The sequence below is a fragment of the Rhinoraja longicauda genome, chromosome 5 (assembly GCF_053455715.1).
Source record: "Rhinoraja longicauda isolate Sanriku21f chromosome 5, sRhiLon1.1, whole genome shotgun sequence".
Classification (NCBI taxonomy): Eukaryota; Metazoa; Chordata; class Chondrichthyes; order Rajiformes; family Arhynchobatidae; genus Rhinoraja; species Rhinoraja longicauda.
Window position 1 is genome coordinate 84,741,941 of NC_135957.1, and position 12,824 is coordinate 84,754,764.

The following is a 12,824-nucleotide window of genomic DNA, read 5'->3' on the forward strand; positions in this document are numbered from 1 at the left end:
ATATTTGGTGTTGATTTATGGAAAAGTTTCATAGCTTGGATGGAGAACTACTCTGTAATTCGAAAAAGCAGGGTGCTGATTCTGAAGAAGAGTCTCCACTCTGAACAAGGGTATGGGATTACAGTGAACTTGCTGAGCGTGGAAGGGACGATTGTAAAGGGGGTGTTTGTGCATCTGTCAGTTGTTATGGGCATGGTCCTTTTGTATTACAAGTAATGGGGTTCTGCAGCAATTTGTAAATTGGGGCATAAATAAAACAGAACACAGAACAGTGCAGGGTGGACACAAAATGCTGGAGTAACTCAGCGGCAGTAACTCAGTCCAAAGAGGGGTCTCGACCCGAAACGTCACCCATCCCTTCTCTCCCCAGATGCTGCCTGACCCGCTGAGTTACTCCAGCATTTTGTGTCGACCTTCGATTTAAACCAACGTCTGCAGTTTTTATTCCGACACTGAACAGTACAACACAGGAACAGATTCCTCGGCCCACAATGTTTAACAACGTTAAACTGACCTTATCTGCCAGACCCCTCCATTCCCTGCACTCCCATGTGCCTATGTAAACTTTCCCCCTCTCACCTTATAGCTGTGCCTCTAGTGTTGGACATTATCCACCCTGCGATTAGTTGCCTAATCAAGCCAGATCAACTGGACCATTTCATAAATTCATAAGTTCATGTCATAGGAGCAGAATTATGTCATTCCATCATGGCTGATCAATGACAGATACCAAAAGCTGGAGTGACTCAGCAGCACAGGCAGCGTCTCTGGAGAGAAGGAATGGGTGACGTTTCGGGTCGAGACCCTTCTTCAGATCTATTTTTCCCTCTCAACCCCATATCCTCCAAACCTTTCCTATCCATGTACATGTCCTTCAAAGTTTTTTCAAAAGTCATTATTGCACCTGCCTCTGCCACTTCCTCTGGCAGCTCGTTCCATACACCCACCACCCTCTGTGCGAAACAATTGCTCCCTGGACTCCTTATAAATCTTTCCCCTCTCACCTTATTCCTACGCCTGCTATTTTTAGGCTTCCCTACCCTGGGAAAATGACTGTGGCTATTCACCTTATCTATGTCCCTCCTGATTTTATACACCTCTACAAGGTCACCCGTTGGCCTCCTACGCTCCTGTAAACAAAATGATAACGTTTTTACTGCCTCTCTTGATAAGTCTGATAAAAATCTTTATTTCATCCTTTCCAGTTTAATCTTGGTGTGGCTTAAAATTGTAAACAAAATGCAGTGTTTAAAATATCATTGTTCTGTATAGGAATGTCCTTAACATTGTCGATGTACAATATGTACTTTGTTCTTTATATACTACTCCTAAAAGGGCAATATCTATTGATGTGGCTTCAACAATAGAGTTAACATTAAATGGTTATTTAAATCTGCATACCAACTCTAACATTGCATAAATAGAATAAGGGCAAACAATATCTTCTGGAACATATACGTAGTTTTAGACTTTTTCCATTTAATAATATTTGGTTTATTTATTTTATTGTCAAGTGTACCAAGGTACAGTGAAAACATAGAAACATAGAAAATAGGTGCAGGAGTAGGCCATTCGGCCCTTCGAGCCTGCACCGCCATTCAATATGATCATGGCTGATCATCCAACTCAGTATCCTGTACCTGCCTTCTCCCCGTACCCCCTGATCCCTTTAGCCACAAGGGCCACATCTAACTCCCTCTTAAATATAGCCAATGAACTGGCCTCAACTACCTTCTGTGGCAGAGAATGCCACAGATTCACTCTCTGTGTGAAAAAAAATGTTCTCATCTCGGTCCTAAAAGACTTCCCCCTTATCCTTAAACTGTGACCCCCTTGTTCTGGACTTCCCCAACATCGGGAAAAATCTTCCTGCACCTAGCCTGTCCAACCCCTTAAGAATTTTGTAAGTTTCTATAAGATCCCCCCTCAATCTTCTAAATTCCAACGAGTACAAGCCGAGTCTATCCAGTCTTTCTTCTTATGAAAGTCCTGCCATCCCAGGAATCAATCTGGTAAACCTTCTCTGACCTCCCGCTATGGCAAGAATGTCTTTCCTCAGATTAGGAGACCAAAACTGTACGCAATACTCCAGGTGTGGTCTCACCAATGCCCTGTACAACTGCAGCAGAACCTTCGTTGCTTTCGTTGCAACAAAGCTTTCGTTGCATGCTATCCAGCCAGCAGAAAGACAATACATGATTACATTTGAGCTGTCCACAGTGTACAGATACAGGATAAAGGAATAACGTTTAGTGCAAGGTAAAGCCAGAAAAGTCCGATTGAGCTTACTCCGAGCGTCTCCAATGAGGTAGATAGTAGTCCAGGATTGCTCTGGTTGTGGTAGGATGATTCAGTTGCCTGATAACAGCTGTGAAGAAAATGTCCCTGAATCTGGAGGTGTGCGTTTTCACACTTCTGTACCTTTTGCCCGATGGGAGAAGAGGGAGCGGTCGGGGTGCGACTGGTCCTTGATTATGCTGCTGGCCTTGCCGAGGCAGCGTCACTGTGGATGGAGTCAGTGGAAGGGAGGTCGGTTTGTGTGATGATCTGGGCTGCGTCCACGATTCTCTGCAATTTCTTGCGGTCGTGGATGGAGCTGTTCCCAAACCAAGCTGTGATGCATCCTGATAAAATGCTTTCTCGGTTGCACTTGTAGAAGTTGGTGAGAGTTGAAGGGGGCATGCTGAACCTCCTAAGCCTTGTAAGGAAGTGAAGGCGTAGGTTCGTTGCTTCAATATGGGCGGTCCTGCAGTTGTTGGTGATATTGACCTATTGTTCTGTACTCTATATGTGGGTATGTCATAATTTCATGACTTTCAAGTCACACATAAGTTTATATTATTCCTATCATTTGGGTTTCTGCCACCTGATACTAATTGTAGCATGACCGAAATATTGGAATAATTCCTCTCTGGGGATGTGTATGAACATTTATACATGCTGGAGGTTGAGGGGATACTTGATAGAGGTATATCAATTTATGAATACTCTGGAGAATTGTGTGCAGTTTTGGTCTCCTAATTTGAGGAAGGACGTCCTTGCTATTGAGGCAGTGCAGCGTAGGTTCACCAGGTTAATCCCCGGGATGGCGGGACTGTCATATGAGGAAAGATTGGAAAGACTGGGCTTGTCTTCACTGGAGTTTAGAAGGATGAGAGGGGATCTTATTGAGATGTATAAAATTATAATTGTGGATGATCAGCCGTGATCACAATGAATGGCGGTGTTGGCTCGAAGGGCCTAATGGCCTCCAACTGCATCTATTTTCTATGTTTCTATCTACATTAGTGTGAGACATGTTGTGATACATATCTATGTTGTGATGCGTAGACAGTCAGAACCTTTCACTCAGGGTGGAAAATGTCCGGCACTGGAGGCATTGTGCAAGTTAGGCCGAAGGGTCTGTTTTCATGCCGTCTCGCTTTGTAACTCCATTACTCTATGATTGGAAGAGAAGGAACTGGTTGCCATTCACACTCTGCTAGCTCAATGCTTCAGAATCGATCAGAAATGAACCAAATCAATTTTTGAACCACATGAGACATCATTACAGACTTCACGCACGGCACCACAAAATGCTTAAAACGTTAGTTAACATCATACAACTAATTCGAAAAGCGGGAACAAAAATGAAGGAAATAAAAACCATCTCACTGTGGGATTACTTAGTTCAGTTTATTTGGAGGGATGTATCCAAACGAGTCATAATTCCGCTTGCTCCCAGGAATCGGACTTTATAGAGTTGATGAAAATACCGATCATGGCTTCACGAGGTTGCTGACTGTTTGAAACTGAACTGCTTCCAGTTTGGGTTCAATTAAAATATACATGGGAGGATCCCACCTACAATGTGACTGGGATGAGGATTTAGAAATGCTACAACTAACATAGGAAAGGGCCTAGATAGATAGGATGTTTCCAGTGGTGGGAGAGTCTAGACCAGAGGTCATAGCTTCAGAATGAGAGGACATATCTTTGGAATGGAGATGAGGAGGAATTTCTTCAGCCAGAGGGCGGTGAATCTGTGGAGTTCATTGCCACAAATGGCTGTAGAGGCCAAGACATTGGGTATTTTTAAAACGGTGATTGACAGGTGCTTGATTAGTTAGGATGTTACTAAGGATGCAGAAGCTTGAAAGCACGCACCACCAGACTCATGAACAGCTTCTTCCCCTCTGTTATCAGGGCTTGTGAGCAGTCCTTCCATTAGCTAGGGTACTGTCCGATTCACCTCTACCCCATTGCGGACATTGGAGCAGCAACTCTACCGCTGCGCCACCGTGCCGCCCTAAAATGCTGAGAACTATATTCTAGCACTCTGAATCTTCCCCTTTGCTCCACTTATTGTAGTGAGTTTAACTTCATTGTATCTATGTATACTATGTATCTGATCTGTTTGGACAGCATGCAAAACAAATCTCTTCCCTGTATTTTGGCACAGGCGAACATAATAAACCTAAACCTACAGGAGGATAAGTACTTAATCGCGCGCAACTGATACCTCTTAAGAAGGCCACGTTGGAGAATAATCTGTTGGAGTACTTGAGGGAGTAGGACAAGATAAAGCTGAAGGCTTCTCCTTAGCTCTCCAGTGAACGTGTGCTTCTTGTTGCTTTCCTTATCTATCATTGCAACACAGGCATACACAGTTTGAGGGGGCTGCTTAAAGCCAGCAGCCACATTTTTGTGTGCTTCACGATCTAATTTCCATTTTAAAATAAAATCAACTGTGCTTCTCATTGAAATTGACCTGCATAGTGCACAGAAAAGTGCAAAGTAGGGCATTTTGCAGGTTGAATAAGTGTTATTGTGTAGGAAGGAACTGCAGATAACATATAACATATAACATATAACAACTACAGCATGGAAACAGGCCTGTCCGGCCCTACCAGTCCATGCCGACCATTCTCCCTGACCTAGTCTCATCTACCTGCACTCAGACCATAACCCTCCAATCCCCTCCTATCCATATACCTATCCAATTTACTCTTAAATAATAAAATCGAGCCAGCCTCCACCACTTCCACCGGAAGCCCATTCCATACAGCCACAACTCTCTGAGTAAAGAAGTTCCCCCTCATGTTACCCCTAAACCTTTGTCCCTCAATTCTGAAGCTATGTCCCCTTGTTGGAATCTTCCCCACTCTCAAAGGGAAAAGCCTACCCACGTCAACTCTGTCCGTCCCTCTCAAAATTTTAAAAACCTCTATCAAGTCCCCCCTCAACCTTCTACGCTCCAAAGAATAAAGACCCAACCTGTTCAACCTCTCTCTGTAGCCTAAGTGCTAAGGGGGTTTTGGGGTTGTGTAATTTGAATGCCTGTTTAGCGCTTTTATTGTTGGACTGTGTTTTTGGGGGTTTTGGGGTTGTGTGATTTGAATGCCTATTTAATGCTTTTATTGTTGGACTGTGTTTTGGGGGGTTTTGGGGTTGGGTAATTTGGGTGCCTGTTTAGTGCTTTTATTGTTGGACTGTGTTTTTGGGGGTTTTTTTGGGGGTGTAATTTTGATGCTTATTTAATGCTTTTGTTGTTGGACTGTGGGTGATTGAATTAACATTTTGTTCAAGATGGCCGCGCCGTTGTGTTTTGGCTGTCTGCCACTGTATGTTTCTTTTTTTTCCTAGTCAGATGTGCAGCACTTTGGTCAACGTGGGTTGTTTTTAAATGTGCTATACAAATAAATTGACTTGACTTGACTTGAAACCCAGGCAACATTCTAGTAAATCTCCTCTGTACCCTCTCCATTTTGTCGACATCCTTCCTATAATTTGGCGACCAGAACTGCACACCATACTCCAGATTTGGCCTCACCAATGCCCTGTACAATTTCAACATTACATCCCAACTTCTATACTCGATGCTCTGATTTATAAAGGCAAGCATACCAAACGCCTTCTTCACCACCCTATCCACATGAGATTCCACCTTCAGGGAACAATGCACAGTTATTCCCAGATCCCTCTGTTCCACTGCATTCCTCAATTCCCTACCATTTACCCTGTACGTCCTATTTTGATTTGTCCTACCAAAATGCAGCACCTCACACTTATCAGCATTAAACTCCATCTGCCATCTTTCAGCCCACCCTTCCAAAAGGCCCAAGTCTCTCTGTAGACTTTGAAAATCTACCTCACTATCAACTACTCCACCTATCTTAGTATCATCTGCATATTTACTAATCCAATTTGCCACACCATCATCCAGATCATTAATGTAAATGACAAACAACAGTGGACCCAACACAGATCCTTGGGGCACTCCACTAGACACTGGCCTCCAACCTGACATACAATTGTCAACCGTTACCCTCTGGTATCTCCCATTCAGCCATTGTTGAATCCATCTTGCAACCTCACTATTAATACCCAACGATTTAACCTTCTTAATCAACCTTCCATGTGGAACCTTGTCAAATGCCTTACTGAAGTCCATATAGACAACATCCACAGCCTTGCCCTTATCAATTTCCCTGGTAACCTCTTCAAAAAATTCAAGAAGATTAGTCAAACATGACCTTCCAGGCACAAATCCATGTTGACTGTTTCTAATCAGGCCTTGATTATCCAAATAATTATATATATTGTCCCTAAGTATCTTTTCCATTAATTTTCCCACCACAGACGTCAAACTAATAGGTCTATAATTGCTAGGTTTACTTTTAGAACCTTTTTTAAACAAAGGCACAACATGCGCAATGCGCCAATCTTCCGGCACCATCCCTGTTTCTAATGACGTTTGAAATATTTCCGTCATAGCCCCTGCTATTTCTGCACTAACTTCCCTCAATGTCCTAGGGAATATCCTATCAGGACCTGGAGACTTATCCACTTTTATATTCTTCAAAAGTGTCCGTACCTCCTCTTCTTTAATCCTCCTAATTTCCATCACTACTCTACTTGTTTCGCTTACCTCACATAATTCAATATCCTTCTCCTCGGTAAATACCGAAGAAAAGAAATTGTTTAATATCTCCCCCATTTCTTCCGGCTCAGCACATAGCTGTCCACTCTTACTCTCTAATGGACCAATTTTATCCCTCACTATCCTTTTGCTATTGACATATCTGTAGAACCCCTTGGGGTTTACTTTTACATTATTTGCCAAAGCAGCCTCATATCTTTTTTTCGCTTTTCTAATTTCCTTTTTAAGATTCCTTTTACATTCTTTATATTCCTCAAGAACCTCATTTACTCCCTGCCGCTTATATTTATTGTATATCTCCCTCTTTTTCCGAACCAAGTGTCCAATTTCCCTGGAAAACCATGGCTCTTTCAAATTATTATTCTTTCCTTTCCACCGAACAGGGACATAAAGACTCTGTACTCTCAAAATTTCACCTTTAAATATCCTCCATTTCTCTATTATATCCTTTTCATAAAACAACAATTTCCATTTCACTCCTTTTAAATCCTTTCTCATCTCCTCAAAATTAGCCTTTCTCCAATCCAAAATCTCAACCCTTGGTCCAGATTTGACCTTCTCCATAATGATATTGAAACTAATGGCATTATGATCACTAGACCCAAAGTGCTCCTCAACACATACCTCCGTCACCTGACCCATCTCATTTCCTAACAGGAGGTCCAACACTGCCCCTTCTCTGGTAGGCACCTCTACGTATTGCTGCAAAAAACTATCCTGCACACATTTTACAAACTCCAAACCATCCAGCCCTTTAACAGAATGTGATTCCCAGTCTATATACGGAAAATTGAAATCACCCACAATCACCACTCTGTGCTTACTACTAATATCTGCTATCTCCTTACATATTTGCTCTTCCAATTCTCGTTCCCTATTTGGCGGTCTATAATACACCCCTATAAGTGTTGCTAAACCTTTCTCATTTCTGAGTTCCACCCAAACAGCCTCCTTAATCGAGCCTTCTAGTCTGTCCTGCCAAAGCACTGCTGTGATATCCTCCCTGACAAGCAATGCAACACCCCCACCTCTTGCCCCTCCGATTCTATCACATCTGAAACAATGAAATCCTGGAATATTTAATTGCCAATCGCAACCCTCCTGCAACCATGTTTCACTGATCGCCACAACATCATACTTCCAGATGTCAATCCAGGCTCTAAGCTCATCCACCTTTCTTACAATGCTCCTAGCATTAAAATATACACATTTAAGGGACCCATCATTTCTTATTCTCAGTTTATTTCTTTTTCCTTCTTTCTCTCCTACATATTGGGTCTGAGTGTTTCCCTTTTCTGCCTCCTGCCTCACACACTGCCTATTAGCTATCTGTGTTTGAGTCCCTCCCCCCAACCGTACTAGTTTAAAGTCTCCGCAGTTATTTTAGCAAATCTCCCCGCCAGGATATTGGTTCCCCTCGGGTTCAGATGCAACCCGTCCTTTTTGTACAGGTCATACTTCCCCCAGAAGAGGTCCCAATGATCCAGAAACTTGAAACCCTGCTCCCTGCACCAGTTCCTCAGCCACATATTTATCCTCCACCTCACTCCATTCCTATTCTCACTATCGCGTGGCACAGGCAGTAAGCCTGAGATTATTACTTTGGAAGTCCTTTTTTTTAACTCTCTTCCTAGCCCCCTGAATTCTCCTTTCAGGACCTCTTCCCTTATCCTACCTATATTGTTGGTACCTATATGTACCACGACCTCTGGCTCCTCTCCCTCCCCTTTCAGGATATCCTGGACACGCTCAGACACATCCCGGACACCGGCACCAGGGAGGCAAACCACCATCCGGGTCTCCCGACTGCGTCCACAGAAACGCCTATCTGACCCCCTCACTATAGAGTCCCCTATTACTACTGCTCTCCTCTTCCTTTCCCTACCCTTCTGAGCAACAGGGCCGGACTCCTTGCCAGAGGCCCGGGCACCGTCGTTGCCCCCAGGTAGGCTGTCCCCCCCAACAGTACTTAAACAGGAGTACTTATTTCCAAGGGGTACAGCCACCGGGGTACTCCCTAGTCCCTGCCTCTGTTCCTTGCCCCCCCTAACAGTGACCCACTTGTCTACCTCCCGTGGTCTAGGAGTGACCACCTCCCTGTAACTCCTATCTATAACCTCCTCACTCTCCCTGATCAGACGGAGGTCATCAATCTGCCGCTCCAGGTTCCTAATACGGTCCCTTAGGAGCCCCATCTCGTCACACCTGGCGCAGATGTGGATGTCTGGAAGACTATCAGACTCCCAGATTCCCCACATCTGACACCCAGAACAAAAAACTGCCCTGGCAGTCATACTCTCCAAACAAAGCCCCGCGCTCGGTTACTAAACCTACCGCCCGGCCGCTACTCCAACCGCTCCAACCGCCCACCCAAAAGAACTGAGTGATCTCCAGGGAGAGGCGAAAAACCGGATAAAAAACCCAGGCCAATTTGGGAAAAAATCCGGGAAATTCCTCTCCGACCCCAAGCTAGGCGATCGAAACTAGTCCGGGAGATCACACAGGTCTTACTCCTTACTATCCCCACACAATCCCCACACACTACTTCCCAAGCAACGCAGCTAGGTGCTGCTTGCTGCTGCTGCTACTGCTGATTGCTGCTGCTGCTGCTACTGCTGATTGCTGCTGCTGCTACTGCTGATTGCTGCTGCTGCTACTGCTGATTGCTGCTGCTGCTACTGCTGATTGCTGCTGCTGATTGCTGCTGCTGCAACAGCGTCATGGAGTGATACAGCGTGGAAACAGGTCTTTCGGCCCAACTTGCCCACACCGGCCAACATGCCCCATCTACACTAGTCCCACTTGCCTGCGTTTGGTCTATGTCCCGCTAAACCCGTCCCATCCATGTGCCTCTCTAAATGTCTCTTAAAATGGCAATGGTACCTGCCTCAACTACCTCCTCCAGCAGTTCGATCCATACGCCTACCACCCTTTGTGTGAAAAAGATACAGGTGTACACCGAAGATAGGAACAAAATGCTGGAGTGACTCAGCGGGTCAAGCAGCATCTCTGGAGAAGAGGAATAGGTAAAGTTTTGGGACGAGACACTTCTTCAAACTTCTTCAATGTTATTGTACTTGCCCTCTTTTCCTACCTCCAGTTCCTCCCCCCTCATCCCCCCCCCCTCTACTTTCAGTCTGAAGAAGGGTCTTGACCCGAAACGTCACCCATTCCTTCTCTCCAGAGATCTGCCTGTCCTGCTGAGTTACTCCAACATTTTGTGTCTATCTTCAGTGTAAACCAGCACCTGCAGATTCTTCCTACACAATAACACTTGTTTCAACCTGCAGAATCTCCAACTTTGCACATTTTTGTTTTCATTGGGTCAGAGATGCTCCTGACTCCAGCACTTAATGAGTCTCAAGAACATAAGTTCATTTTGAACAAAACAAAATAAATTTGCACGTATTGTAACTTTGCAACCAACCTTGGACAGATGAAAGATCCAAAATGCAAGATTGTTTTGTCAGCCGAGATAGCTGAGAACCGACTGGTTAATAATTTTGGCTTAACACAGCAAATTCAACTTGTCTCTGAATCAGAAGGTCATGGCTTTAGTCCAAGAACCGATCAAATGATCGAGGCTTGGCTGCGGTATCATTCTTGGTTTTATGTGTAAGATCTTGGACTAGAGTACGGCAGCTTCTGCAGCTGAATATAAAAGAGCTCATTTGCAAAGGAGCAGGAGATTCTCAATCCCAGCCTCAATCAACAGCAGTGAAAGCAATAGACAATAGGTGCAGGAGGAGGCCATTCAGCCCTTCGAGCCAGCACTGCCATTCAACGTGATCATGGCTGATCATCCACAATCAGTACCCCGTTCCTGCCCTCTCCCCATACCCCCTGACTCCGCTATCATTAAGAGCTCTATCTAACTCTCTCTTGAAAGCATCCAGAGAATTGGCCTCCACTGCCTTCTGAGGCAGAGAATTCCACAGATTTACAACTCTTGGAGTAAAAAAGTTTTTCCTCAACTTCTCTTGTCATGAAGGCCAACATGCCATCAGCTTTCTCCACTGCCTGCTGGACCTGCATGCTTACTTTCAGTGACTGATTCCTGCATGCTTACTTTCAGCAGATCCATTTCATAGAAGCAGATCCATTTCATAGAATGTAGAAAAATACAGTGCAGGATCAGGCCCTTCAGCCCACGATATCTGTGCCAAATCTATATCGCTCCATTCCCCGCGTATCCATGTGCCTATCTGAAAGTCTCATAAATGCCTCATTTCGTTCAGTTTAGAGATACAGCGCAGAAACAGGCCCTTTGGCCCACCGAGTCCATACCAACCAGTGATCCCCACACACTAACTCTATCGTACCCAATACTCGGGACAACTTACAATGTTACCAAGCCAATTATTAGAAAACCTGCACATCTTTGGAGTGTGGGAGGAAACCGGAGCTCCCGGAGAAAACCCACGCAGGTCACGGGGAGAACGTACAAACCCCGCACAGACAGCACCCCTAGTCGGGATTGAACCCGGGTCTCTGGCGCTGTAAGGCTACCTGGCCACCCTGCTATAAAACAAAGTATCTGACTTTTGACGCAAAGGGAGAAAGAAAGGTGGCAAAGTTTGCAACACTAATGATAAAATATAGAATGTGGAAGAGTATTTTACAGCAAATGTAGAACGCATGGCCAGGAGTGGTATTGGAGGCAGATACGATAGTGACTTTTAAAAGGCTTTTAGACAGGGACATAGCTGTGCAGAGAATAGAGGGTTAGAGATACAAACATAGAAAATAGGTGCAGGAGTAGGCCATTCGGCCCTTCGATTCAGCACCGCCATTAAATATGATCATGGCTGATCATCTAAAATCAGTACCCCGTTCCTGCATTCTCCCCATATCCCTTGATTCCATTAGCCCTAAGAGCTAAATCTAACTCTCTCTTGAAAACATCCAGTAAATTGGCCTCCACTGCCTTCTGTGGCAGAGAATTCCACAGATTCACGTAACTCTCTGGGTGAAAAAGTTTTTTATCGTCTCAGTCCTAAATGGCATACACCTTATTCGTACACTGTGACCCCTGGTTCTGGACTCCCCCAACATCGGGAACATTTTTCCCGCATCTAGCCTGTTCAATCCCTTAAGAATTTTATATGTTTCTATAAGATCCCCTCTCTTCCTTCTACATCCCAGTGAATACAAGCCCAGTCGACCCAGTCAACATATGTCAGTCCCGCCATCCCGAGAATTAACCTGGTGAACCTTTGCTGCACTCCCTCAATAGCAATAATGTCCTTCCTCAAATTAGATAACCAAAACTACACACAATACTCCAGGTCTCATCAGAGCCTTGTACAACTGCAGTAGGACTTCCTTGCTCCTAAACCCAAATCCTCTCACTATGAAGGCTAACATGTCATCAGCTTTCTTCACTGCCTTCTGTACCTGTATGCTTCCTTTCAGTGACTGATGTACAAGCACACCCAGGTCTCGATGCGCCTCATCTTTTCCTAATCTGACACCATTCAGATAAGAATCTGCCTTCTTGTTCTTGCCACCAAAGTGGATAACCTCACATTTATCCACATTATACTGCATCTGCCATGCATCCGCCCACTCACACAACCTGTCCAAGTCACCCTGCAGCCTCATAGCATCCTCCTCACAGCTCACACTGCCACCCAGCTTTGTGTCATCTGCAAACTTGGAGATGTTACATTTCATTCCCTCGCCAAAATTGTTAATATATATTGTAAATAACTGGGGTCTCAGCCTTGCGGCAGCCCACTAGTCACTGCCTGCCATTCTGAAAAGGACCTGTTAATTCCTACTCTTTCCTTCCTGTCTGCCAACCAGTTCTCTATCCATGTCAATACCCCACTCCCAATACCATGTGCTCTAATTTTGCAAACTAATCTCTTCCGTGGGACCTTGTCAAAGGCTTTTTGAA

The 12,824-nt window shown here is 44.6% G+C and overlaps 1 protein-coding gene across 1 annotated transcript in view; it reads left to right on the forward strand.

Moving 5' to 3' along the window:
* armc2 (armadillo repeat containing 2) overlaps positions 1-12,824 on the forward strand; it is a 93,032-nt gene that overhangs the window by 59,115 nt on the left and 21,093 nt on the right. The gene's annotated exons all lie outside the window — the stretch shown is intronic.